Raw genomic sequence first — 27,740 nt, 5'->3', positions numbered from 1 at the left:
CATTCAGAGCCTTTTTGCCCAAGGAATCTGTTCAGTGAGCCTGTGCATGTAGCAATGAAAATCTGCCCAGATTGGCCTGAGGACCTATTTGGGTCAATTAGCAAACACAGACGAGTTTACTTATAACTCCAATTATATAAGTTTGGATTTATATGCAAACGACGTAATAATATTATAATTTTTAAAAACACGCAAATTATCAATTCTCCATGAGTATATTATTACAGGTTTATGCATATTTAGGTTTCTGAGGAAATCACTTATTGTTTATATTAGGCATTAAAATTTATAAAAATCATGAAACCCACATATTGAATATAGCTCGAATATAACAAGAAAATGTCACAGTTATAATCACCAACGAAATCGTTTTCATTATTTATATGTTTATATCGATTAGAAAAGTAACAATGACGTTTCCGTTGCCGTGTCGATTCTTTAAATCTAATTTAATTTATTGAAAACCATTAAAAATGTCAAAGAAAAAAGAACTTTTTAATGCTTAAAAGTTCGTCGTTCGGTGAGCTTAAGAAGGACATTGAAATATATCGTAGACAAACGGACTACTCCAATAGCGTCCCTTAAAGTTTATCTACTGTACAATAATTAAAAACATCTCATCATCAGACCTAACTAATTCAAGTTGTTTGTTTCTTGAGGAACGACTACATGTCCTCACCTACTTCACGAAGTTAACGAAACGCAATTCTAGTCTAAGAAGGAAAAAACCCAATCGTTCTTCATGAAAGAATAAAAACCTAAATCATTTAATAAATATCAATATCTATAGATTTATACATATGTAACATGACATGTCAATTATAACATTAATATATTGATAAACAGTAATAATAGACTGCACTTACTACACACAGTTCAAACATGATTATTTATTCAATATCACAAATTGAACATTAAGCTACCAAAGTTAATCACTGAAGGGGTCGGCCTGCGTAATATTACATGTTATGAAGGTCACGTTTACAACACAAGATTATTAAAAGTTAGATTTTTTTATACGCCCACATGCAAATGAACGGTTTTTGAGTTATTGACCTTGACCTAGGAAAAACGCGTCAAGATTTGTTTGTGAGCATAATAGAGACTACAGTTTTCAACTGATTTTAACGAAATTTGTTGTGATTATGTATATTGTTGAGAATTTGGTCAAGTTTGAATTTGACGATATTTCGATGAACGGTTTTTGAGTTATTGCTTAGGAAAAATGCTTCAAAATGTTTTCATGAACACAATAGAGACCACAGATTTCATGTGATTTTTATGATGAATGAAATGAAATGAATGGAGTTCTTAACAATTTTTTGCCCTTGATATTAGAGCTTTGTGATTTTAATGATTTGATGTATTTAGGATATTGATATCGATTTTAGAAAATAAAAAATAAATAACTAGTAGTAAAATATATATCATTGAATTCAAACTAATTAAATAACATGTACTTTAATATGAGAAAACTTAATGCTAAGTTAATACTCCTAAATAGGTAATCACATTCTCTGTGTACTTCCAGTTTAAGTATTACTTGGTATCATCATTAAATGATCGCTGATCTTGCGTGGAGTATTCGACATGCATCTGAAATTCTGAAACAGAAACAGATTTCCTTCTTATAATCAGGTAATCTTCTCGAGATATCATGTACGCAAGGTAGGACATTTTCTCTTTATTTCATTCTTCGATTCAGTTGTGAAATTCAGGATTTCTTCATGAGTGTCCACATGGGTTATTTCGCTATTCTGTTTTTTTTTTACTGGAGACAATTTTGTGGCGTGTGTAATTAATTGTCTGTGACAGAAACAACAAGCTGATTTCTGAAGGATTTAAAAATGTAGAACACGCCTTGAGACATGATTACTATATAGTCCAGACATCTGTAACATGGACTTCCGTAATGAATTTAATAACCACATAAAGTAAGCATGTACTGAATATAACACATATAATAACCCAGATAACAAACGTGCGGAATAAATAATGCAGATAACAAACATGTACTAAATATTATAACTCAAATAACAAACATGTTATACTGAATAAAACAACCCAGATGACTAAATATGTACTGAATAAACCCAGAAAGCAATCCATCAAACTTTTAAAATCTGTTTTGAAAGTCCGAAGAACAACAATACTTGATAGTCGAGGACTCCCTAGTCTGCGAACATCGATTTGACCTCTCCTGGGTAGCAAGTATTGAAATGCAATACTTTCAATTTTTTTTCTAGTTTAACCCAGAAAAGAACCATGGAACTGAACTTCAGATCTATAACAGACAGTAAAAGGAAATACTCGATATGATTTTTTAGTCAATTTTTTTTTAGAAAAAAAACGGTAGACGATAGAAGAAAAGACGACCCAGGACATTTAGTTGGGATTTAAAAAAAAATAGCAACTAATCTTTAGTTATATCGCGATAAGAATAGAAAATACATTCAAATTTCCCCCTTTTAGCTTTTTTTCACTACCAGATACTATCACACCATGTATTGGTTCTTGTAGACTGGCTGATAATGAACAAGAACGACCTTGATTCTAGAAAAAATCAAAAGTGTTTCGTCCCCGAAGAACTAGCTTTGTAACTTTAAAAGGTTGTTACTAAATCTTGCACTACGTCGGTATTTTTTACATTGTTACACTATCGTTTACACTATTCAAAACATATCGTATCTAAAATAATCATCCCAGGTTAGTTTTAAAAAGGTTCATCTGAGTAAATTATCTTCGGCTAGTTATCCAAAGCTGGTTTACAACATAAAAATCAGGGATATCTAGGTTAATTATCCTAGGCTCGTTTATAACAGGGTTATCCAACAGAGCTATCCTGGGCTGGTTTACAGCATATGGATATCTAGGCTGGTTTATAACATAGGGTTATCTAACATGGCTATCCTGGGCTGGTTTACAACATAAAAATCAGGAATATCTAGGTTAATTATCCTTGGATCGTTTATAACATATGGATATCTAGGCTGGTTTATAACATGGGTTATCTAACATAACTATCCTGGGCTGGTTTACAACATATGGATATCTAGGCTAATTATCCTAGGCTGGTTTATAACATGGGTTATCTAACATAGCTATCCTGGACTGGTTTACAACATATGGATATCTAGGCTAATTATCCTAGACTGGTTTATAGCATATGGATACCTAACATAGCTATCCTGGGCTGGTTTACAACATATGGATATCTAGGCTAATTATCCTAGACTGGTTTATAACATATGGATACCTAACATAGCTATCCTGGGCTGGTTTACAACATATGGATATCTAGGCTGGTTTATAACATAGGGATATCTAGACTGGTTTATAACATAGGGTTATTTAACATGGTTAACCTGGGCTGGTTTACAACATGGATATCTGGGCTAATTATCCTAGGCTGGTTTATAACATAGGGTTATCTAACATAGTTATCCTGGGCTGGTTTACAACATATGGATATCTGTAAGTTAATAATTCTATGCTGATTTACACCATAAGGTTGTCAGGGTTACATATCTCGGTTGATTATTCTAGGTAACAACATTGGGTAATATCTTGATTTTAGTAAGCAAGTGGGTTATTGCCCTTAATTATCTTGGTGAAGAAAGCGAATTATTCTAATATACGATCTACTTTTACTGTCAACAATTTATCTTTTTTACTATTTCCGCTAGCAATAATCCTCAGACGAGATCTTGTTCAGATAGAACCATTTCCGTCAATTCCGGAAATTTTGTAATAACAGACATTAAACTTCTGTTATCGTGATTGATATAATCGATGTCATTACCCACGTGAAAAAGTTTAGTCTTAAATGTGATGAATCCTTTTATATTTTCAACGACCAGACCATTTTTCGATGCTTTATTTATCCTTTAGAATTGAAGCGTTACTTACTTTGAATTTCTATCATACATCCCAAGAATTCTGAGAACACATACACACGTATTTTAATCGTGATTGCTTTTGATACTTAATTGTATACATTTTACAATTACTTTATTTAAAAGTATCACGAGAAATTGGCTTTTGATATATTTTAGTTTAGTCATTTGAAATGTATGCCAATCTACAAATTGATATGAGCCAAACGGGGGTTTTCTTTGCTTTATTTTTCTGTTCATATTGGATTCTGTAGATATCAGATGAATTTTAAAATTACCTATCAAGTTTAAAAAGGGAATGACATTGAATCATGAACCAAGCGAACTTCAGGGAGCGTCATTATTTATTCATCGCTATCATTTAGCAACCGACTTGACACCGGCCCTGTGATTTCTAATATCCGGTTGCTAATAAAATGGCCGTCAGTGTTTTGATTGAACATTGATATAAGTTGACAGCTCTTGATGACGGTAAAATTGGCCTAGCGTTGAACATAGACTTGTTGAGTATATTAATGAGGCTTTGTTGGTCTTTGTGGTAATTTAGAAGAGAGGGAAAGCGTTCAATAGAGTCTGTAAAATTGTGATTAAGACTTCAGGATGACACACAGACAGGCTTAACAGAGCAGAAATAACATCAAGTAATCTTACTGATTTCAGCCGGTCACTTATCACGTTTAGAATGGGTTAAGTAACGTCATCACCTCTCGACCAATAGTCATCCTAATTCAGATTGAGTTTGCTAAACCATGACCGAGATAAGTAGTTAAAGTCAATATCATTCTTGTTGGACATTCACCTGGTCAGTTAGGACATGATGGACAAACAGAATTACGAAAGCCATTGCAGGGAGGGACACATAGTCTAGTCTGAGGTGTAATAATACAGCAACTGACAACTCTCATAATCATTAAAACAAGGGCACTAAATTTGAGTACGGAGATAAATTTGATTGACGTAAACGCTTGTAACAATTATCCTAGTAAATTAAGGTGTAATAATACAGCAAGGAACAGTTCTCTGAATCACATGCAATATCTGAATTTTTAATGACATGTTGCTATTCACATTGGGACTTTCCATACACCAGAAATTATTCCAGTCTACAATACATGGAAAATATGACATTTAATACCTCTCTTGATACCTTCGTTTGTATCCATTGCTGTTTGTAAAACGCAACGTTAACATCTTTCAGCAAGTGAGTGTAAGATACTGTAGCACTCCCTTGGGCTGTGAATTGCAAAAACGTGAACTTTTTGGCACTGGAATGGGAAATATGATGGTAGCTTTAACATTGCTATATTTGCAACAAGTGATAAAATGTATGCTGCCTTATTGATTATGATAAAAAATATCGAATCGGGCAAAGGATGTCGATGGTTTTTATGTTACTTCTATGTCCCAACCTGGCATATCTTTACCATATCCATTAAACAATTGAAAATCCCTAATGTCGATGTAGATTTGAAACAAAAATACGTTTCATTTGATAATCGCGGATGTTTCACGTTATCACGTTCTGCAATTGGTTTATGATAACCACATTCTGCGTCTAGGTTTATTTAGCAGTAATCTCGATCACAGTGTCAGCACTTCTATTACAAACCACAGAATTGAAATAGAAAAATAATAGGTCCTGATTACATCAATGGAATTCATTGACGATCATTCATTAATTTGACATTAAACCTTCAAATTAATACCGTGAAAAGAAGTAGTTTATTTGGTTAAGTTGATTTAGTCGACTGTGAGAGCTGCCTAATCAAATTGATGTACAAATAGTCAGGTTTGATGGAATCTTAGATGTGCGGAAAATCAAACGTTTCCTAAATAATCTCTTTGTATATTAAACGAAATGAAATTGTACCCTCTACTTCCTTCCTCTAGCTTGGCTAATTGCACGGGAAAAGTCAAACAGTGGGTGATTTTTGGCTATGATAGTAGCAACTTTGTACCAAATAATTAAATAGATTCTAGGGCACAGCATACATGAAGATGAAAACGGACAATATGAACTAAAATTTCACACCAGTTTCCTTTTATTGTTCATATTCCTTATTTCCTTACTTACACTAATTGTGAATCCGACCAAAATTCACTTTCATGATCCTCGTTTTCAAATTTTTACTCATTGACGTCCTTATCTTTCCGACAAAAGGAAACTACTGATAGTCGAATTACTCGACTGCCTATAGCGTTTAAAAGCCATATTGTTGGGTTAATTCAAATGTGCCCCCAAAATTCAATAACGAGTAACACTATTCAAAATATGATTGTATATAATATACATGTAATGGAGTATAAACTTATTGACCCATCACAGGAACATGACGACAGTTTCAGAAATCTTCGTCTGTACAGTAGGTAGTTTGTTGGCAGATTTCAATTCGGTGTAACATTGCTTTATAGAACAAAACCAAAAGACATGTAACTTTATTTTCAATTTCCGTTCATATCATTTTAAACCTATACGTGACCTGTTAAATGAGTCCAAAAGATTTTGATACTAAAATTCTATTTTTAACCAAAGAGCTGTTGAAAACCTAGTTGAGTGTAAAATAAGGAATTATGAAAGTATTTGAATTGGTATGGTTGGATGGAGAAAATCGTCATAATAACTATCTTCTATTTGATGATCAGATGAAGGGGAAAATTTGATATTAACTTGCATCTTTTATATTGTCTTATGGCGTGAACATTTCAATTATATTATTTGAAAGTTTGAGCATTGGCTTACATTTTTACGAAAAGTGACAAAAGAAAAGAAAAAAGTTAGACACGAATATTTTGAATGTCAAATCTATATTAGAACGAACATTGCTATTTTTTTTTACCTGAGCAGACAGATAACATAGTTAATTCAGACTGTCGACTGGCCGATATTGGAATATTATCCTAACCTGTTAACATGTTTCCAATTATAGTTCTGCGACTTTGGTCCCAGGGTATTTTATTCAGAGACAATAAGCGTGTGTTAATATCGCTGAATGGCTCTAGACAAACTGTCCAGCGTCGACCTAACAAGTTTTCCGAAGACTCGGACTGGTAGTCTCCGACCAAGTCATTAAGACGGTCTCATGGAAAATTATCGTTCAACAATTCAAAATAATAGCATTCTTTTTATACGCCCACATTTGATGAGATCTCAGTCAACATTGAATTTGACAATTTTTCGATCAACGGAATTTCAGTTATTGCCCTTGACTAAGTAAAAACCACTTGTTGAATAAAGTCAAAATTATTACAAAATCAAAATGACTTCTGATCGTCTGAGAGCAAACGTTCAACCATTGCTTTTGAGATGAACATCTTGTAAATTTACAAGATAAAAAAATAACTGTACTGAAAAGACAGTCACATATTTCACTGACTTTATCTAGCTTTGAGACGCCTTTTTAGTAATTTTGTGGAAAAAAAACCTTTATCCCCATCTTCATGTTGCAATAGGAAGTTCTTTCGCAAATCAATGATCAGGCACATTTTATAAAATCAATATCTGTAATTGCTAGCTTCTTATTTTATAGACTAAAATTAAATACAACTCGATTCGACGTGTTCTACAGTAAACAATTGTATCAATTAAGGCGATCATTTTTTGAGCATAGGTTTATTTAAAGCTCGAGTCTTTCCAGTTATAGCAAAATATTTTAATATGCGCAAGATACTGATTCTACTTTTGTGAATAAAATATGTTAGGTATGTAGAGGGGTTCTGTAATCAAATTGGTATTTGGATGTCATGTATGATGTGATATTACATACGTATATGCCGATGATGCTAGTGGGCAATGTTTTTGGCAGAGTTCAACTTCTGAACTTAGATCAAAGTGGAACAAACCAATGCTAGTAAAGTAACGCGTACGGTATGCTCACTGGTACATCTGACACCACTCTTTGATCTTTTGAGTCGTCATCCTTTTAGAGTTCACATAGATAATATTTCTTATTTCATGCATTTTTGTATTAAAAACATCTGCAGGAGACATTTGTTCTAGACTTCGGAATGAGAAAATACTTTTAGTAAAATTAAATATATTTCAACAAAAGTTTTCACTTTCTCTAATTACAAATGTGACAATACATTTCCATTATTTGGAAATAGTTCCACAGATCACGAGCTTCAACTGAACTAAACATTCAGATCAAAGTTTTTGTAACATGAATTTTAATTCGTCTAAAGTGAAGTTGAGATAGGAGGCGCCATATTTTACCTCAAAACTATAAAGCCAAGCAACTGAAATATATTTTAATGATTAGTTCAGGTTCATCTTACTTAAAGAGATATTCCGCTTTTTTGTAGGTCGAAATCTGTTTTTGCTCAAATTTGTTGCAACTATACACCAAAATCTAGAGAAATATACCCTTAAACGTATCTGAAAGTTTTAACTAAAAGAATCAAGCTGTAAATTTTTAAACGGCAAAATATTTAAAAGCTTTTTGGATTTGAGTAAAATAAACGCTAACTTGTAGAGAAATATGTCTCCTATGTATTCTTAAGGTTTCAACTAATAATATCGAACAATTATCAAGCTAAACACCAAAGATAGGTCAAACTGCTTAATTAGTACAATTAGTACCTTCCGTTTTAAAATAGCCAATTTAAAGCAAATTCAGTTTGCTCAAGAAGATACATAGATATAAATAGCAGAAATATTTTCAGGTATAATTTACGACGTTTTTTGTTTGTGAAGACTTTTTTTTACAAAAAATCAGAAAACCCCTCTAATATTCGAGTAAAATTCTGGGAAATCTTCCTTGTACCAGAATATTGGATATTTTCAACTAGTTATCGCAAAACTTCATATATGCAATGTACGAAAACTTCAAAAATCAAAAAGGCAGTTTTCGACTTCGACTTTTTTTTAAAACTTGGTTTGTATGTATATCTCCCAACTGAGAAGTCTGTGCCAAAATTTAAGCGGTAAATGGTGCTTTTTCGAAATTTGGTTGTATGAGAAAATATTACGTCTTCGATCGATTTAAATGAATCTATGTGTAGTTATTTTATAATTTTGTTTATTATTCTATATTAATCATGTTTTTTTGTGTCCTGCGTTGGTTAAATCTTTGTATGGCCTGAAAATATCCGGTAAAATTTCACTAATATCATTGATGTAAATTGATGATCTTAGAAGAACAAGAAGTTTTTACGATAGCCTTTGTTAATCTAAAGCAAGCTATATGATGGGTTATGACAGCTCTATCTATGAAATACTAGCATCAATTTATTGAGTCTGACCTGTGATTGTTTTCCAGTCCACCACAGGTCACAGTTTTACTGATCCTTGCCAATCTAATCCAATGTTATTAATGAAAGTCTAGCGATTGATACATTAAAACCTTTCAGTTAAGTTATTGTCGAGAAAATAACAACTTGTCACTTTTACGTCATATCTCAAACATTGTACAATGTTCTTATGAAAGTTTGTCAGTACTGGTTAGACAAAATCATCTTTACACAATGCAGTAGTCATGTAACTAACATCTAAACATCAGGACTAAGAAAACAGACACTGGCTTTAACTTTGATATTAAAATACAATTGATCGGTGTTTCCTCTAATTTAAAAATTTGGAATAAACCTATTAGACGTATATGTAGACAGAATTGACATTACATTGGTTTGGCAGTCCCATAGCATTTAAAGACCATGGTTAACCAATTTCTTGTGTTAATCGTAACTTAGTCTCTAAAATGGAGATTGTTCTTCGTAAATGATAAGTAATAATAGTGATCACGGCTTACAGTCGAGATTTCAGCATTCTTAGCTATGTTTATCCATAATTGTCAGTGTAATTAGCGACTCACCTTTTTCAAGACTCCGCCACAATGAAGAACGGTTAAGAACACCTCCGAAAATTGTGAACCATAGCCAGTAAGCTTAATGTGTATACACAATTTAAATTTTCTCAAAGTGGTTATGGTTATCACGGTTTTTTGGTAGATGACAAGTTTACGTTTGATACCATTAAAAGCAGATATCATAGACTAAATTTATATCACAATATCCCTTTAATTTTATTCCATTCGTTAATTGTCAAGTTACTAGACGTTATCAATCACTGTTTCCCGGAAAACAAATATTAAAAAATCTGATTTATGTCATTGTCGTGTTACAAATCGTGTATACAATCTTACATAAAATAAATGTCAACAGTTAAAAATATATCGTTCTTCAGTTATTTATTTATTTTCAGCAATCAGATGTTTAAAAAGGAAACATTTTATTCATTTGACATTATTTTTCCAAAACCTGATGCCACTCTATGCTTTGATTTTACAATCCTACACTCTTCTTGTAGATAATGATTATTATTACTGATATTACTCGACCCACTTTCCAAGAGTAAACAGAATTTTGTATGTGCTTCTGTTAGAAATTTTATTACAGCACAATTCGTCAATTATTCTTGATTATATCAGACGATACATTTAAAATCAGAAGGAATTAAAGAGCAGTTTATTATATTTTGATATTAAACATTTGATGAAATTTCCGTAGTTTAGAGGTCAATAAAAATGTTGATCTGGCATGACTATCTAGAAATAGGCTTTGAATTTGTGTTGCTTTACATGTAAAGAAATAATGTTGGACAGTGGTTGGTGTATCTACGATTCAGAGAAATGTATATCAGAGAAATAGATATATCATTCAAATTTGTACTTGATAATTTGTACACAGATTTATGTCAGGTATTATAGGAATGTATATTTAGGCTACTCGTCCACCGCACGGGTACGACCACCAAGATGAAGCACAAGGTTGTCCCTCAAGACACATGTAAGGTGTAGCGTTTTACATTCAAAGTGATTAGATTACTGATTATTTCTGTTCATTGCTGTACTAATCTGAAGGTAGAAATTGTCAAGAATGAGTCTCTATTATTGTCGTCATTCAGTAAAGAACCGCCTATGATTACTTTCGGGCATCCACAAATGCAGATCTTTCTATCTATAACTGGTGCTCGTTATTACACTGCTGGCATCGCGGTTAGTCCCTGGCTGAGACCAACTACTTCAAGCGTCTCGATAAAATTCAAGTCAACATTGTGTGTGTATGAAACCTTTAATTTTCCTAAACGTTACCAAGAATATCTCGTGAGTAAACAATTTTGTTAATGGTAAAATCTGTGAAATCGTTACTCATCAAACGACACTTTTAAATGCAAAAATCTCTTTGTACCTTCTCAATTGCATATTATATTTCCATGTTCTTCATCAAAGAAACCTCTTTGTATTTGATGTTTTTCTTTTCATTGTGCCAACTACTTAGACAATCGACCTTTACTTTGAACTCACTTTTGTTGAAAATCGATTTAATTTTCTTTTCTTCAACCTTGGTGAAATTTCTTTGAAGAAATCTTAGTTTTATGTTTCTCCAGATTCGCACAAAATGATTGTCTTTTACGACATCAAATGTTTTCATTATGTGACTGATATTTTTTCTTTGGTCTGAATTATCAGATTATCATGGCGGCAGTCGTATTGATCTGAATAATTTCAGACCACAGAAGATTTAATATGAAAGGACTAGGGTACAGGTTATGATTTAGGTCAAATCATGCCTGATTAAAATAATAGCTTTGATTCGTAACAGATATATTATTAAAGGGAAATATAATTATATTCGAGTTACGCCATGTATTTATCGGTGATGTCAACATGGAAGAATGCTACTACATAAATCGACTGGAAAGACAATTTTACTGTAAATTTACTGTTGTTAACGAATAAGACTCAACTTCGTAATTGAAAAAAATATACCTTTTTACTCCTCTTAAAATGTTTCAAGTAAAAAATTGTTGACGCAGATCTCAAACACACTTCAACCTCTAATCTCCCTAATAACTTTGGCATATTTCAATTACAATTCTTGTTCACAGAAAATCGAGGATGGTTCAATTCTTTGCCTATGTTACAAAATACTTTATGTTTTATCATAAGAAACACACATGATTTTTTGCTACTTCAATACCTTCAATAACTACACGATCACACAAATGTCAGATAAAGTGTACCACTCAATTTCATATTATGACAAATGCTTCAGATAAAGGTTTCAATGCTAAGTTGTGCTCAAGGTGCTTAGTTGGAAATATTTTTGCGGCTCAAAAACATTCGAGGCGAAAACATGATCCCTGCGATTTCTCTTTGAAAAAAGCAAGATATTTGTGAGCACCTTTCCTAATACCATAAAAATAGGATATTACCAGTGGTGATACTTGTATTACCATTTCTTCTCTCGTCCTAAACTTTGAGAAATAAAAATAATATGATAGCTCCATGGCAGTGTTTAATAAATAAATAAGACAACAACGTAGAAAGCATTGTACAACAAGCCATCAACAAGGCTATCAATCTCTTTCAATTAGAATAATTAACGTTATGTAATGGCGAGGAATCATGTCGCAGTGACAATAATTTTTTAATCAATATGTTATATCTATTGTTCTTAGATCCTTTACATTGTTATTACTCAAATTCCTGCATGAACTTAGTGCAATTTGCATTTACTTATTATAAATTACATTTTTACATGAATTACGTGAATTTAGCTGTGCGAAATGTTGTTGAAATAAATCCTTTATGTCACAAATGATAAGGAAAGATACAAATTGACGTCAAAATAATCGGAAATGTCACTAAAATAGCATTTGACAAATACGAATTGTCATTATAAGAAACTAAAGGAATTGGAATGATATGAAATTTCATTAAAAAAATACGTAATGCAATTTGAATAATACAAAATGTCATTAAAACAATGCGAAATGTAATTGGATATATTACCAAAAATAATACTTTTGTCATTGAAATGATACTACATGACACTGAAATAATACTTTATGTCATTGAAATAATACTACATGTCATTGAAATAATACACTTTGCCGCTGAAGTAATACTAATGCCACTGAATAATACGTGATGCCACTGAAATAATGCTACAAGTCACTGAAATAATACTGTATGCCACAGAACTAATACTACAAGTCACTGAGAAAATACTATATGTCACTGAACTAATACTTTCTGCCACTGAAGTAATAGTACAAGTCACGGAAATAATACTATATGTCACTGAAATAATCCTACAAGTCACTGAGAAAAAATACTATATGCCACTGAACTAATACTTTCTGCCACTGAAGTAGTAGTACAAGTCACGGAAATAATACTATGTCACTGAAATAATCCTACAAGTGACTGAGAAAATACTATATGCCACTGAACTAATGATATTAAATAATACTAAATGCCATTGACATAATACTATATGACACTAAAATAATACTATATAACACTGAAATAATACTATATGTCATAGAAATAATACGTTATGTCACTGAAATAACACTCCAAGTCAGTGAAATAATACTATTGTCATTGAAATTATACTTTATGACACTGAAATAATACTATATGTCATGGAAATAATACTATATGTCAAGGAAATAATATGAAATTTCACTAGAATAATATGAATGCTATTGAATATGAAATTCCATTGAATAGATGCGAAATGTTTTTTGTAAAATATCCCTAAAGGTTAAAAAAAAGTTATCTAAAAGCTTCAGATTATCAGCTTTTGTGACACTTTAAAAAAACTACCATAGTTTGTTCTTTGCATGATTCTAAGTGCTTAAGTGCAGTTGTAATTCCATCTTACATTAAGGACATCGAGACATATTGAAGTGGAATCATTTCAATATTATAATATTTCGAATTCTTTACACTTGACGATTTCTATAAAAAGTAACAGAACCTTTTGCATCTGACAAATTTCCATAATAATACTCGACCGAGTTATTATAAAAAGTCCGTCAAACAAAAATATTTCGTTTCTTGTTGTATTACTAATGATGAACTTTAAGTAATTTTGTTAATGCACTTAAACACGACTGATGAATATTTGAAACTTTAATAACAATATAAAACGAAATAATGATGTGAGCTTATCTGAAAATTATCACGTCTAAATGCTATCTATAGCCTCACGTGCTTACAAAATCAATATCATTTTTCCGTTGTCAAGTCGATACATATTTTTTTAAAACTCGATCAGTATTCAATAACACAAGTTTCAGACATTAATTCAATATTAATTTTTTGAAAAGTATTTGAAAGGTGTTTGAGATGTAGGTTATTTATCCGGTCAATGGGTATTCACAAAAACATCGAATTTTTCCTTTTTATTATTCCACTGTCGAAATTGATAAATGCATATTTTTTTTTTATCGAATATTGAATGAGAAGTAAGGTAAAGGAGGATGTGTGCGAGATGAGAAAGTAGTCGGCGGATTTTGGAATGGTAACATCATAAATACAATATTTTTTGTAATGGTTCTTTGGCGTCCACTATTGTATATCCCCTACGTCTGGGTAATTTTGATTGAAAGATTCTTTTAATCATGTCATTTGTTTACTTGCCAAAATGATGGATTTTGTTTTATCCATACAAATTCGGTCAATCTTCGCGGTCTTGCCAAAGTTTAATAGAATGAAAGATCAATCATCTAGCAGAAAAACTAGACATGAAAAAGAAACAGATTTTTTCGCAAAACGGGTAGAAGAATTGGCACTATTTCAATCATTGCACTTTGTATTCAGCTTCTCGATTTAGCATACAATGTCAGTCAATAAATTATTCTTCATATGAAAATGACACCAGTTTTGTAAACGAGGTTTTAGTTTTTTTAGTAATTAAATAATAAACAATGAAAATACATCGCGCAGACATTTCAAACTGTGATTGATTTCAAAAATGCATTAAAGAACTAGATTTATAAATTGCTGAGGAGAGTTAAGTAGTTCCGGTTTATATAATGGTTCACAATGTATCAGCAATTGAATATCATGTTAGAATAACCTGTGTCATTGTGACTCGAACAACGACTACTTTATCAAAAGAACAAATTATAGTTTATCGTCCTGCTTTTCTTCTTGTTAGTTTAATGAAGAGAGACAGTATGGCAGGAAGAAAATATTACGTGACATTAGACAACCTATTACGATTTTCAACCGTCAAGAATTTTTGCTCATCTTCATAGATCATTTGAACGACTAGACACTTTTTATATGGCGGCTTCACTGCCAAGAAAAATGACACTACTACCTCCATCATCGAAGCCCTCACTTTCAGATAAGAGTGGAAGCTTCTTATCTGCTAAGTCGCCAGAAAGACTCCTGAGAATGATTTTATTGGTATTTTACAATGGATAACAGTAAGTTCAGCTGGTCAAAAGCCAACCGTCTTGCCACTATCTTTCTCGGGTTTATACACAGCTTCAGATTGGTCGCCTGGAATAAATGAGATTAGGCAACTTAGATCCTTTATCCTCCATGCTTACCTGGTATGGATTATAGAGCTGTGTAACCTGGCAAATGGGCTATGATATTCCAAGAGCTTCCATTGATAACTGTTAAATGGTTGTGAAAATATTGTAGTAATTAGTAAGCTTACTTTGGCAACACCCAAAATATTGTCTTTTAATACTTAGCTAATTTAGATATCTTTTTCAGATACCCCTGACGATAGATACAGATTTTTTTCATATTGACTTCAGATTTGATATTTTCAAGAGAATCTCAGATATTTTAGGGAACTTCTGGACATGTAGGTCATACTAAGTTTCATGTGAATATGTCGACTTTGTTTTTAGTTCTGCAAAAGTAAAAATAGCAAATGGAATGGTCTATCGTTATTTCGGAGTGAAGAATAAATTTTAGATAGTTGGAAATATCTTCTAACAAGACTGCACATTCCCTTTAATATAAAAATTATGTACATTGACTTATTGTGTTAAGTGTAGGAAGATGACAAGTTTTTTCTACATGTTTGTGAAACTTAAAAAAGATCGATAGAACGTCGGATTAATTTCAAACCTTTTACAATGGAATTATTCCTGCAAATGGAAGCAGTTCTTATAGTTGTCTTTATTTCTTATTTCAGAGACACTTGACGTACGTATAGTCGTGTGTGACAAAAATCTAGGTGACTTAATAGATAATTCTTAAATGGTTTTATAGAGCTATAAAGTTCGTCTGAGAGAGTAATGAGAGGTGACAGCGTTTCAATACAAGTTGATTTATAGCTCGACGTCTATATCCACTATACACCTTATGCATGCTTAATTGTGGCGATTTGGTTTTGAATTGCCTAAATTCTTCTTATGAACTTTTAAGGCAACGCCGAGTATACTTAGTTGTGTGTGATATTAATCCGGATAGACTAAGTTCTTCGAGCCTCCTTGGTAACTCTATTGGCTGAAGTTTTGGATAATTTGTGTTGTTTCCAGTTTGTAAAAACTTAATGCGTCTTCTGAAGTTTTGGTTTACTGTGGCGGTTTCAGATTGGAATAGTCTAAATGGAGTTAGTTTAATTTTAGACGATTTGTGCTGTGTCGATGTCGGTATTCTGTCAATGGAAGGAAACCCGAAGAAAGAGTATTACCTAACCTAAAGCCAATACCACGTGTGCATGAAATTACACTTTGGATATTTTGTACATATTAGGCTGAGGATGTATGAACGAATAAAGTAATAATTTTATTCAAAGATACAAGACTTCTGAACATATGTACAGTATCTTAATGTGTCTAATAATCTGGGGCAATTGAAATCTGAGGACGAGATCATCACTTCTGCCAGTGAACTTCATCCAGAAAGTGCTAGAAAAGCCGCTCCGTGATGCGAGGCTTCCTAAGTGAAATAAATGACACAGTGGATTCTACCTTTTAACAAAACATAGTATTGTAAGATGATAATGGATTTGGTAATGAGAATAATTCCATAAGAAGTAAATCCCGTAAGTGTCTGACAATGTTAACACTTCGCTAATCCTAATGCATGTCTAATATGAAATGGATTTAATACACAGAGCGATTCTAGAGTATGATTCAAATCACATGTGAATATCGTAATGGGATGTTTTTAGACTTACAAAAGTATCAATCTTTAACACCGAGTAATGGCTTCCGTAATCCACATTTCTTCATACATAAAAACCCGATGGAATCTACTGATGCGATCAGGCTGACGTTAATAGTATTTTCTGAAGATGTTTTTGTAGACATACTTTGAGGTAAGTCATTTATATTTTTCAGACAAAACAAGGAACACGTGTACATTTCCTTGACCTAAATATTTTACTAAATCTCACATGAATCACGATGTACGTGGATGGTATTGAAGTACCACGGTTGTCACCCTGTCGTATTTGATAATAGTCTAAAATTGCGTTACAGCTAATCCTATTGTTGAAGTGTTCGGTAATACCAAGCAATGTCCCGACAAATTTTGACTTCTTCACAGGCGCAGACAGGTCCGTGCATGAAGGAGTCTCTTCCTCCTGATGCTAAAAAAACAAACATTTTTCGTTCATATTTTCTTATAAACCGGAAAATAAACTCTGAAAATGTACATGAGCTTACTATATTCGGATATTTTTTGACGTACAGCAGAAGAGAATAATCGAAAGCAAATTTTGTACAACCCTTCTACTTACTTATCGTGCACTTTTTCTTTCGGGGGTTTTAATTGGGAGCATCTTAAATTTATGGGTGATGCCGTCTGATAAGGCACATGAGCTCATATATTACTAGATATTTGCCTCAAATATTTCATCTCATCTTGCCGCACACATCATAGTACTATTTCCATGTATAAATAATTTTTATTGCCCTCGCCCTACAGGTTGAATTCAACCAATTTTCGACAAATTACTAAAATGACATAATCGTTAGAGGAAGTGGAATATGTTGTATTGTGAGAGGTTTAAAAGTAGAGGAGAAAATCCTACTTGAATTTCCTAAACATGAAGTAATTTAACCACATGAATTCTTTAAAAAAGGCGGAATTCTCAATATCTGTATTGCTACTCGAAAAATATTGACTACAGTTCCTGAATATTCTACCTAATACAACTATCAAAAAGTGAGAAATGAAATTCAATGTTATTCAAAAAGCCAAGAATGGATATCTGTTTTTATGGCACAGTAATCGCAACAGACATCCAAAAATCTCTGAGGCTGTCTTTCGAATTTTAAGAATGTAAAGCATTATTTTTGCGTGATTTACTGTAGATTCAGTGATGCAACATGAAAGGCTCTTAGGCCCTTGCTTCCTTACTTGAATTGAAGTCATCGGCTGGTTCCTTGGCCCGCGTTGTGCAAGTAAAAGACAATGGGAAACCCAACAAACGGATATTGGACTCATGCTACTGACATTTTATTTCATTTTTTTCATATAATGTGGGCTTCAATTGCGAGATTTGTCTTTTACTTATCAATTCTTAAGAAGCTAGCGACTTTAATTTATCACACTTTTCGATCATCCACACATCAATAAGTGTTGGTAGTAATGTGAACTTGATGCAAATCTTGATAATGGAAAAGAGAAATTGATTGAATTTGAAACTTGATAGAATAAAGAAGACATCAGGTATCGGGGTTAAATCAATTTCTATTAAATGTCGATCTTTTGATTAGAACTTTGAATTAAAAGAGATGATTGTTTTATATCAAAACTAGATAGTCTGTATCATTTAAATGTTTACCATTAGAAATTGGTTTTGATGTGCACCTTTCTGATGCATCCGAATTGTGCTGGTTTATCATTTACAATATACCTTCTCTTTCATGACATTCCACATTTGGAAGGTTAAACCTTTGCAGCTGGTATAGTTTGTGACTTTTGGTTCATATCATAAGGTTATTAAAATCCTATTCAAGCTGGAATTTGACACAAGGGTCGAGTTTGAACAACGACGTGCAAAAGCTCAAATTACTTTTTGACTCACATACTCATGACTAAAAGTCGTATATGAAATAAAAGTCCCGATAAACCAGATGTAAACGAATGTCTTGAATTAGGTTTCTGCTCCAGACGAATCTATTCCCATAATGATTCTTCGATTACATTTTCAAGTGTTTGGTTCTGAACGATAAAGGATCTTGGCGGCAATAGACCTTTAGCTGCAATTACTCCACGATAATATGAAATTTAACACATGATTTCCTAAATAAATTGAAAGTTTTATGATGCTGATGTTTTTGATCATTCAGCCATCGTTTTTCATGTAATCCATTAACATGTCCAATTTACCATAGGAACTGTTGACACCTGGAAGGAACAGACACGAATAAAGGGGGCAGATGGATTTGGTGATTACTCTGATCCAGGAGGCAAACGTTCCGAAAATTGAAATATAGATATGTTTTGCAATTTTGTTCCATCTATTTTTTTTAAACTTTTTTTATGTGGGTTCCTGGGTTCTGTTCTACAGATCTTAGGTGCGGAGACTGTGTAGCGTCAAGACAATGAGGTAAGACGGTCATTAGGTTCTTCCCTGTTAAAATATAGTAATGAAATTGACAGTGTCATATAGAGCTGGACTGGCACCACTATCCTTGACTTTTTCCGTTCACCTATTTATTAAGTTCATTGAACTATCGTGTTCAACTAACTAGAAAATTATGACAGCTTTAAAAAGAAATTTTCGGTTCTAATAGTCGGAATAGGATATTTTTTTAACACTTTGGAGCGATACTAAATAATATGGAGTATGAGTTATTGCCCTTGTTCATGAAAACGTGTTCAATTTTTAGCTTGTGAAAACTCAAGAAGGCAAATATTCAACGGTAATGAATAATAAAACCAATTTTTGTTAAAATCCGACAAGAATCATGCCTTTTAGTGTTTAAGAGGTAAAATGAAAGTGTTTTCAAGAACAAGGTCAATAACACCTATGAAACATTTTTTCTGATTTTCAATTAGGTTTACCCTTGGATGATAACAATCACTCATGCCAAGTTTTGTCAAAATCCGTCAAGAATTGTGCCTTCGAGATTGTTAACGAGCTAAAAATTGAACACGTTCTCAAGAACTCATACTAAATATTTTGCGATTTTTCTGATTTTCAATAGGGTGTATCCTTTGATTTTAAAACGCTCATGCCAAGTTTTGCCAAAATCTGTCAAGAATTGTGTCTTGTAGAGTGTTTACGAGCAGTTGTGGACGGACATGGGTGACGGCGATAATGGACTCTAGCTGTCTGTTATATTTGTACCGAACTGATCGCTTCACAGACCAAACAACCATTTTATCTGGATTAAACTTATATGAGCTATAACGACATTGTTATCAATCATTTTACAAAATTTCTGTTTAAGATTAAATAATATTCTCTGAAACTTCAAATAAGTATCAAGTCAAGATTATTCTAAAAAGGAATTTATCAAAATAATCACTTCCTTGGTTGAAATATATTAAAAGCGAGACACTTCGAAGAAAAACATACTCCTACTGTATCTCATAAATTGTTCAAGAATAATACGATTAGAAAAGCCATCAGTACTTGAGGTCCTTTAACATAATATACAGAATAATGGTATTCACTCTTGAAAAAAATATGATAATATGAAGAGATGTATCATTATAATTTTAACTATCTTTCTGTTTATCATGAAACCTACACCTACGTTGGCCGGAATTCGTGTCCTGGTGTTTGTGGAAAAAAAACGGTGTCCACATCCATACCCCTTGATCTTTTGTCATTTTCACCTTTCAATAGACCATCATATACCCTCCACCCCACCAGACGCATGTCCTACTTTTCTGCACCATGTGAGCTAATGAAAACGCCATGCATTGTGCAAATGATGAAAATTTGGCCAGGGCAGCGACATTAGCTTGCTCTTTTTCTATTTTCAATTGTCTTTCTGAGGGATCTTTAACGTACACAGTCTGTAGTGTACGGAGCCTTTGTTTATTGTCTCAACGGAACTACTAGGCACTTTTTCAATGCCAGCCAATTTTACCTGCATCACTGACATTGGGAAGGTAGTATCTCGACCTATGCTGGGATTAAACTCTTGACTCTAAGGTTAGCAAGCAATCGTCTAACTCATTGGGCCACGGGACGACACTGGAAATCGATATCTCGTACCTTAACTACCATAGTTACTTATGCATAGAACAATCTCTTATATGTGCCAATGTTATCCATATCCCAATCGACAAATCCAGGTAGCTCATGCCGTTTCAAATATGCGTTTATGCTTATAATCTTATCTGCAGACAGTAGAATCACCTATCCATTTTTAACATATGGCAATAGTTTTGCTGATAGGGTGTGCTTGTATGGACATCCTTATGAATGGTGAAGTCACAATGAATGTGTTATGTTTGTAGCGGTATGATGGTTTGTCTACCGGAGAAAATAGGCCCACATCTTTATAAATAAAAGTTGTATTCCCGGCATTAATTGAAATCATATTGAGTTCTTGTGTGTGGTTTAATTTTAGAATTGAACGCAGGACACATTTAAGACATTTCCAATAATATTCCTTTATTTAATGAGTAATTGTTTATAGTCTATGACTTAAAAGCTATTTGATTCGACTGAATATTATAGTCAATATTGGGAAAGTGTTATCGTTCAAATTGTCAACTTTTACAGAATAAATGGAACGAAATAATGCATATTGAAAATGAACGAGACCGATTTCCGGTTATAGAGCAAATGTTATAGTTGAGTGAAAAATAATTAGACTTTCTGTGTGCATGAACAATGGCCACCGGAAGTTGTCTGGTTTTCATTATTGAATTAACTATCAGATTTAGTAGAAGGTTAAATGGAGACCTCCCCATGAAATAGACAGATCTATAAATGAAACAAACGCAATGTAAAGAAATTTTGTCTTAATCTATTTGGTACATAATTGTTTGGTTTTTATACTTGATAAATAGTGGGAAAGCATCATACAACAACAACAATAACTAATCATGCAGAAGCAATAACTTACCATTGAGTAGCAGCAGCAATAACTAATACAAAAACAGCAATAACTAATCATATAACATCAATAGCTAATCATACTGCAAAAACTAATAACACACCAGCAGCAATAACTAATCATACAACAGCAGCAATAACTTAATATACAACCACAGAAATAACTAGACATAGAACAACAATAACAACAGCTATAACTTATCATTCAACAGCAGCAATAAATTATCATACAACAGTAGCAATAACTAATCATACAGCTTAAGTAATAACTAATCATACAGCAACAGCAAACGTTAATCGCATAACAACAGCAATAACTAATCAAACAACAGCATCAACAACAAATCATACAACAACAATATCCTAAACTAATCTAACAATTACAGGGATTATAAGATAGAAAAAATATAACAAGAAGAAAACCCAGGGCAATTACAGTAATAACTGATCTTACGTGAAATCATAACAGTAACCGCGCACATTTTACTAATTAATCGATGTTCAATACTCTCAGTAAGAAATATAATGCTATTTTTATATATTATTTATAACAATAGTTGTCATCGCTTAACATAATGGAAAATACAATATGACACAAAAGTTATATATTAGGCCATGGTCACACATATGTTCGCCAAGTCGTCCGTTTTTTTCGATCCTTCAGTTGAATGCGTAATGTAATCAAATGAAACCTATTAGATTGCATCAGTGTGGTCACACATAGACGTATGTCGAAGAAAATCGTATACGTTTTCCGTCCAAAAAAAAGAATTGTTTCATTTTTGACGTGCGATAAATCTGATGTACGTTAAATCCTGAATATTTCAATGTCAAGGGCTTGTGATATAAAACTTCACGATGACGATACCGAGAAATTCATTCATTCAACAGAACAGTGCCCTATATGATAAGACTAATGAGTTATATAAAGACATAGATGTTATCGAGAATATCTGGGAATAGATAAACAAAGCCATGGACAAAACAGGCGTTACAGGTACAGCTACATTGTAAAGACACTTTGAAGAAAATTTAGAATTTTTTCAATAAATCAAATTTTAAGTTAGAAAATTCCTCAAGCGCCTTAAACCATGACTTAAAGATGGTTACGTTGGCAGCCAAAATAAAATAAAAGGTCTCAAGGTAGATTTTTCAGAGATAAAGGGCATGAGCTTCTAGGGTATACTGTCTGCTTGCATCATATTTGTGAAGGAAATTATTGTCAGCGGACGTGGTTGTCTCTATTGGGGCTGCTGCATTGATATGTTTTTAATATCTTCTTTCAGTGGAGATCTGGAAACTAGTTGTGTTTGGTATCTACCGAAAGGTGTTTGTGTGAAGAATATGAAATCATATGGTTGTTATGCACATGGTTATCTAAAACAAAGCAATCAGACATACGGACTGACGTACTGACGGAATGTACGTATGGAAACGTACGAATGTGTGACCACCCCTATTCGCGAATCGTACACAGTTTGGCATTCTTTTGGCGTACATAATTTTGACGTAATATGTGTGACCACGGCCTTAGGTGCATTTCTCTTGGGATAGCATTGACTATTGTATTACGTACTTAACAATATATTAGTTTGTGTTTATACTAGTGCTGGGTATCGTCAATCAGGTCACGATACGATACCTATGGCGATACAAGGGTCACGATACTATACATATCGCGATAAAATTAACATTTTATCTTCAAAAACTCTCTCTATAAATATACTAATCCATAACTCTATATAACTGAGATATTTGGTAATATAGTTGATATTAGTGGTTAACGTCCACGTCCACTGTCCTATAAAAAGTTTTTAACAATTTCAGTGAAAAAAAAAAAAAAACAACAAATTATAAAAATCCGTAAAAGGTAAAAATAAAAGGTATCGCCAAGTATCGATACACGACGTCGCGATACGATACGCGTATCGTGGCATGTCGTATCGCGATACATCGATTCACCGATATATCGTGCCAGCACATGCTTATACATTAAATATTTTCTGTTTATTGGATTGTCAATAATTCAAAATCACTCTTGAATTGTATGCCGGTTGTCTGGAATTGATTGTATGAGTTTTCAAATGCAGTGACAAGAACAATGAAGATAGCTTGCCAGGCAAGGTAACATATGCCCAATACCAGCTGTCGGAAATGATAAAAATCTGTTGCTTAATAATGAATTTTCAAATAATCTTAAAAATATTTTAAGTCAAGGCAAAACCTCAAAAACTGATCATTAAATTATCATTAAATTAAGACATGAACAAGGTCTCATCGACGTACACACAACGGCAATAACTCCGAGTCATGCGCTTAATACCAATTTCGATCTTAACTGAGATCTCATCAATATATACATGCATCAAGATCGGATAAAAACTGTAGTCTCTATTGTGCCTATTTGGCGCGTTTCTTACAAAGTCAAGGACAATAACTGCGAAACCGTTTATCCGATTGTTACTTATTTCAAGTTTTACTGAGGTCTCATCAATATATACATGCATCAAGATCGGATAAAAACTGTAGTCTCTATTGTGCCTATTTGGCGCGTTTCTTACAAAGTCAAGGACAATAACTGCGAAACCGTTTATCCGATTGTTACTTATTTCAAGTTTTACTGAGGTCTCATCAATATGTACATGCATAACAAGTTTCATCAAGATCGGATGGTAACTACACCCTCTATCGTGCCTATTTGACGGTTTTTAGTAACTGAAGGACAATAACTCCGAAACTTTCATCCAATTACTACCAAATTCAAACTTGTCCAAGATCTCATCAATATATAACTCTGAAACCGTTCATCTGATTATTACCAATTTCGAACTTGACCAAGATCTCAATATACATACCTCCCAAGTTTCATCAAGATCAGATAAAAACTGTAGCCTCTATTGTGCATACAAGAAATGTGGACGGACGGAAAGGGGCGACCGCAATATAAGTCCACATTTCCATGTAATAAATCCAATAGTAGTATATTCATGTATCATAGTGGTTGAAATGAAAATACTGTATCATTAATGACATCCATATTATAGTTAAATAATAGGACATTCGAAAATCTGGTAATTTGACATTGGGCTAATTAGTTTAAGAAAACACTAAATCCACTTCATCATTTAAAAGAACCATTAACCTATTGAAGTGTTAAAATATGCCGTTTTGTAGAACTGATCTATCTAAATGGTTATAAAAAGTTACCTCAACAATTAGCAGGATTGTGTGAAAGGGCGCGGACTTCACAGTGAGTACATATTCTGAAATAAGAGGTCCGCCACTTCTTTTCTTTTTAAATAAAAATGAATTATTTATTTTCGCATCTCTTTGGTCATGAAAAGGTGTGTAAAATCAGAAAGATCGATGAATATGCAGTCATTGAGACAGATTGTGTAACATATGAGAAAGAAAAGAGTAAATCGTTCTTCCGCGATTTATTACAGAGAAAGTCAATATCCACTGCCTGTACAGATTGCGGCAAGTCGATGTTTTCTCTTTTAGCTGTCTATTACAGATGTAGTTGAATTGGCAGATGAAGGCCAAGAGATCAGACAATGATCGCTAATATAATCAAACATCAACCCAACTAATAGCTTAATATGTGTAATCACGAACTTGACGACAAAAAGCAAAGATGGTGAATATCGATGTAATTTATTGGCTTACTAAAACTGATAGTATTTTTGTTCATTGGTAACCGTTGCTAATTGGTTATAGAACAACAAATCCAATGTTATTAAATTACATTTTGTTGTCTTCAGGATCTAATGTATCTCTCCAGGCGTATAACTTTACAGAAACGGAATGGAAGAAATAAACATATTAAAAGTCATACAATTATGCAAATGGGACGAATACAATTATGCAAATGGGACGAATATGTTTCATATCCGCGAAATCGTGTTTCAAAATAGAAGGAAATTACCACACCGCCTTGAATAACGCGGACCTCATTGCAAACATTTAGATGTTAAAACATTATCCAAGGGAAATAAATCTGTGTAAACTGCAATTGAAAGAATTATATATATATTTGAAAACACAAGAAATGTTCTAATATACAAAAAAGGGTTTATCGACTTGATTAATATAATGTAAACATGGAATATATAGACGTATTGTGACAGGATTATACCACGGTTCTAGCTTGAGCAACCTGCAGGGAGAGAAAACAAACGTTTTAGTTTAATAACTCCTTTATTGAAAACGGAAAGTTCAAGACTGGACTGTTTCACATCTAATAGCAATGTTGTCTAGAGGTATAACTGAATAAACAATGTGAAAAGTAAATAATCACGCTACAATCAGATCTTGTTGCAAAAGTCTTAAATTAATGGAGTAATGCATTTCCTACGGTAAACAAAAGCCATGTGATAGCTGATCTTCCAGTGACTTAGAGGTTAAAGGTCAAATTGTGATGTCATCTGCCTGTTTAAACTTTTCAACTCCTGCCTAGATTTTAACTATTCATAAAACTTAATTCTATGACTGTAATTTTATCAAATGCATATGCACTAGGTTTTCTTAACACGAAAATAATACAAATACACAAATATACGACGATAATATTCAAAAGTTTTCACTTTGATAAATTTGGCGTGCAAGCGTGGCATTTATGCTGACTCAACCACGTTTTCGATAAAAAAAAAAATCCTGAATTCTCAAAATGTGTAAATTTCCAAACAGCACAACTAAATTAATCATCAATACTATTAGACATAGTTCTTAATTACATAATGCAATGAAAATAATGAAAATGACACATAAAAAAATACCTGTAGGGAGAGGAAAAAAGTTTTAGTCTCCTTTATTGACAACGGAAAGTTCCAGGCTGAGAAGTTTCATATGACTTTCGCTTTATAAGAGGTGCCCAACTCACAAATAGAATGCGCCTAATTTGCAAATGGGGTGCCTAAATTACAATCAACATGAACGTTACAGTATTATAAAATTCATAAACGAACATCAATATGCTTTTAACAATACAAAAATATCGGCTTTAATAGTAGATGAATAGTTCATAACCTTAATGCAATCGTTCCAATTTATTATGATTAGATAATTGTTTGTCTGCCAAATGTATTTCTATCCTTAAGTATTATATCAATCACTATTATTGCTCAACAATCCGTCTCCGAATTTGTTAACGAAGACACGAAGTTGAAAGGTCGGCTAGATCAATATGACATATGTAATTGTATAAATTTGGTAAGAGATTGGCACATTATGTGGAACATCTTTATTTTCTTATCTTTTTTCGAGATCCAATCACAGATTCCTATAAACTAATCTTTATTCAGACGGGCGCATTTTGTAAAGCATTCTAACTTTCACTAGGAAATTAAAGCTTAGAGCCTATTATATACACCATTATCTTCTGTTTTCCAGACGACATTTTGTAAGTCACTTATCTAATTCTTTTAAAATAGCAAAAAACGAGATTATCTTGGCATTAGTTTTGAGACATATCCCTGAATCAAGAATTTACTTAAGTCTGAAATTTTCAAATTTTTCTATGAACACAATACAGATAGCTTTTCTGTTGAAATTTTGATGCCCCTGAATTATGCTTTTATAGTAAGCTATATTATATTCTAAAGTTTGCAAAGCCCTATCTTGCATTGTATACAAATCGTATGTACAAAATATAATGTATAAAACTTTGAATGAGATAAAATAGTGTATATTATATGATAACACAAAGTTAACCCTATATTTACCATGCTTTTGGTAATAATTTAGGTTTTGCGATTTGCACGCTCACTTCAAATGTGGCACGTATTTTGTCTCTATGTTCGTCTATCCGTATACGTCAATCCACAATTGCTCTTAAATACTCCACAAAGCACTATTCATGGCAGATTTCTGTGAAATTGTCTGAACCCACAAATAGGACCCTGTCGAAAAGAGCTTCATCATGATAATTCATTATTTTAAATAAGGTTAACGGCGTATTTCCGAACTATATCTGTATTCCCTTTGAGGCAATACAAGTACAAAGGTCCAACTACAAATAAAGATCCAACACTGATAGTCTATGTT

The sequence above is a fragment of the Lottia gigantea genome (genome assembly GCF_000327385.1).
Source record: "Lottia gigantea unplaced genomic scaffold LOTGIsca_3, whole genome shotgun sequence".
Classification (NCBI taxonomy): Eukaryota; Metazoa; Mollusca; class Gastropoda; family Lottiidae; genus Lottia; species Lottia gigantea.
Note: the sequence above shows the minus strand (reverse complement) of the source record.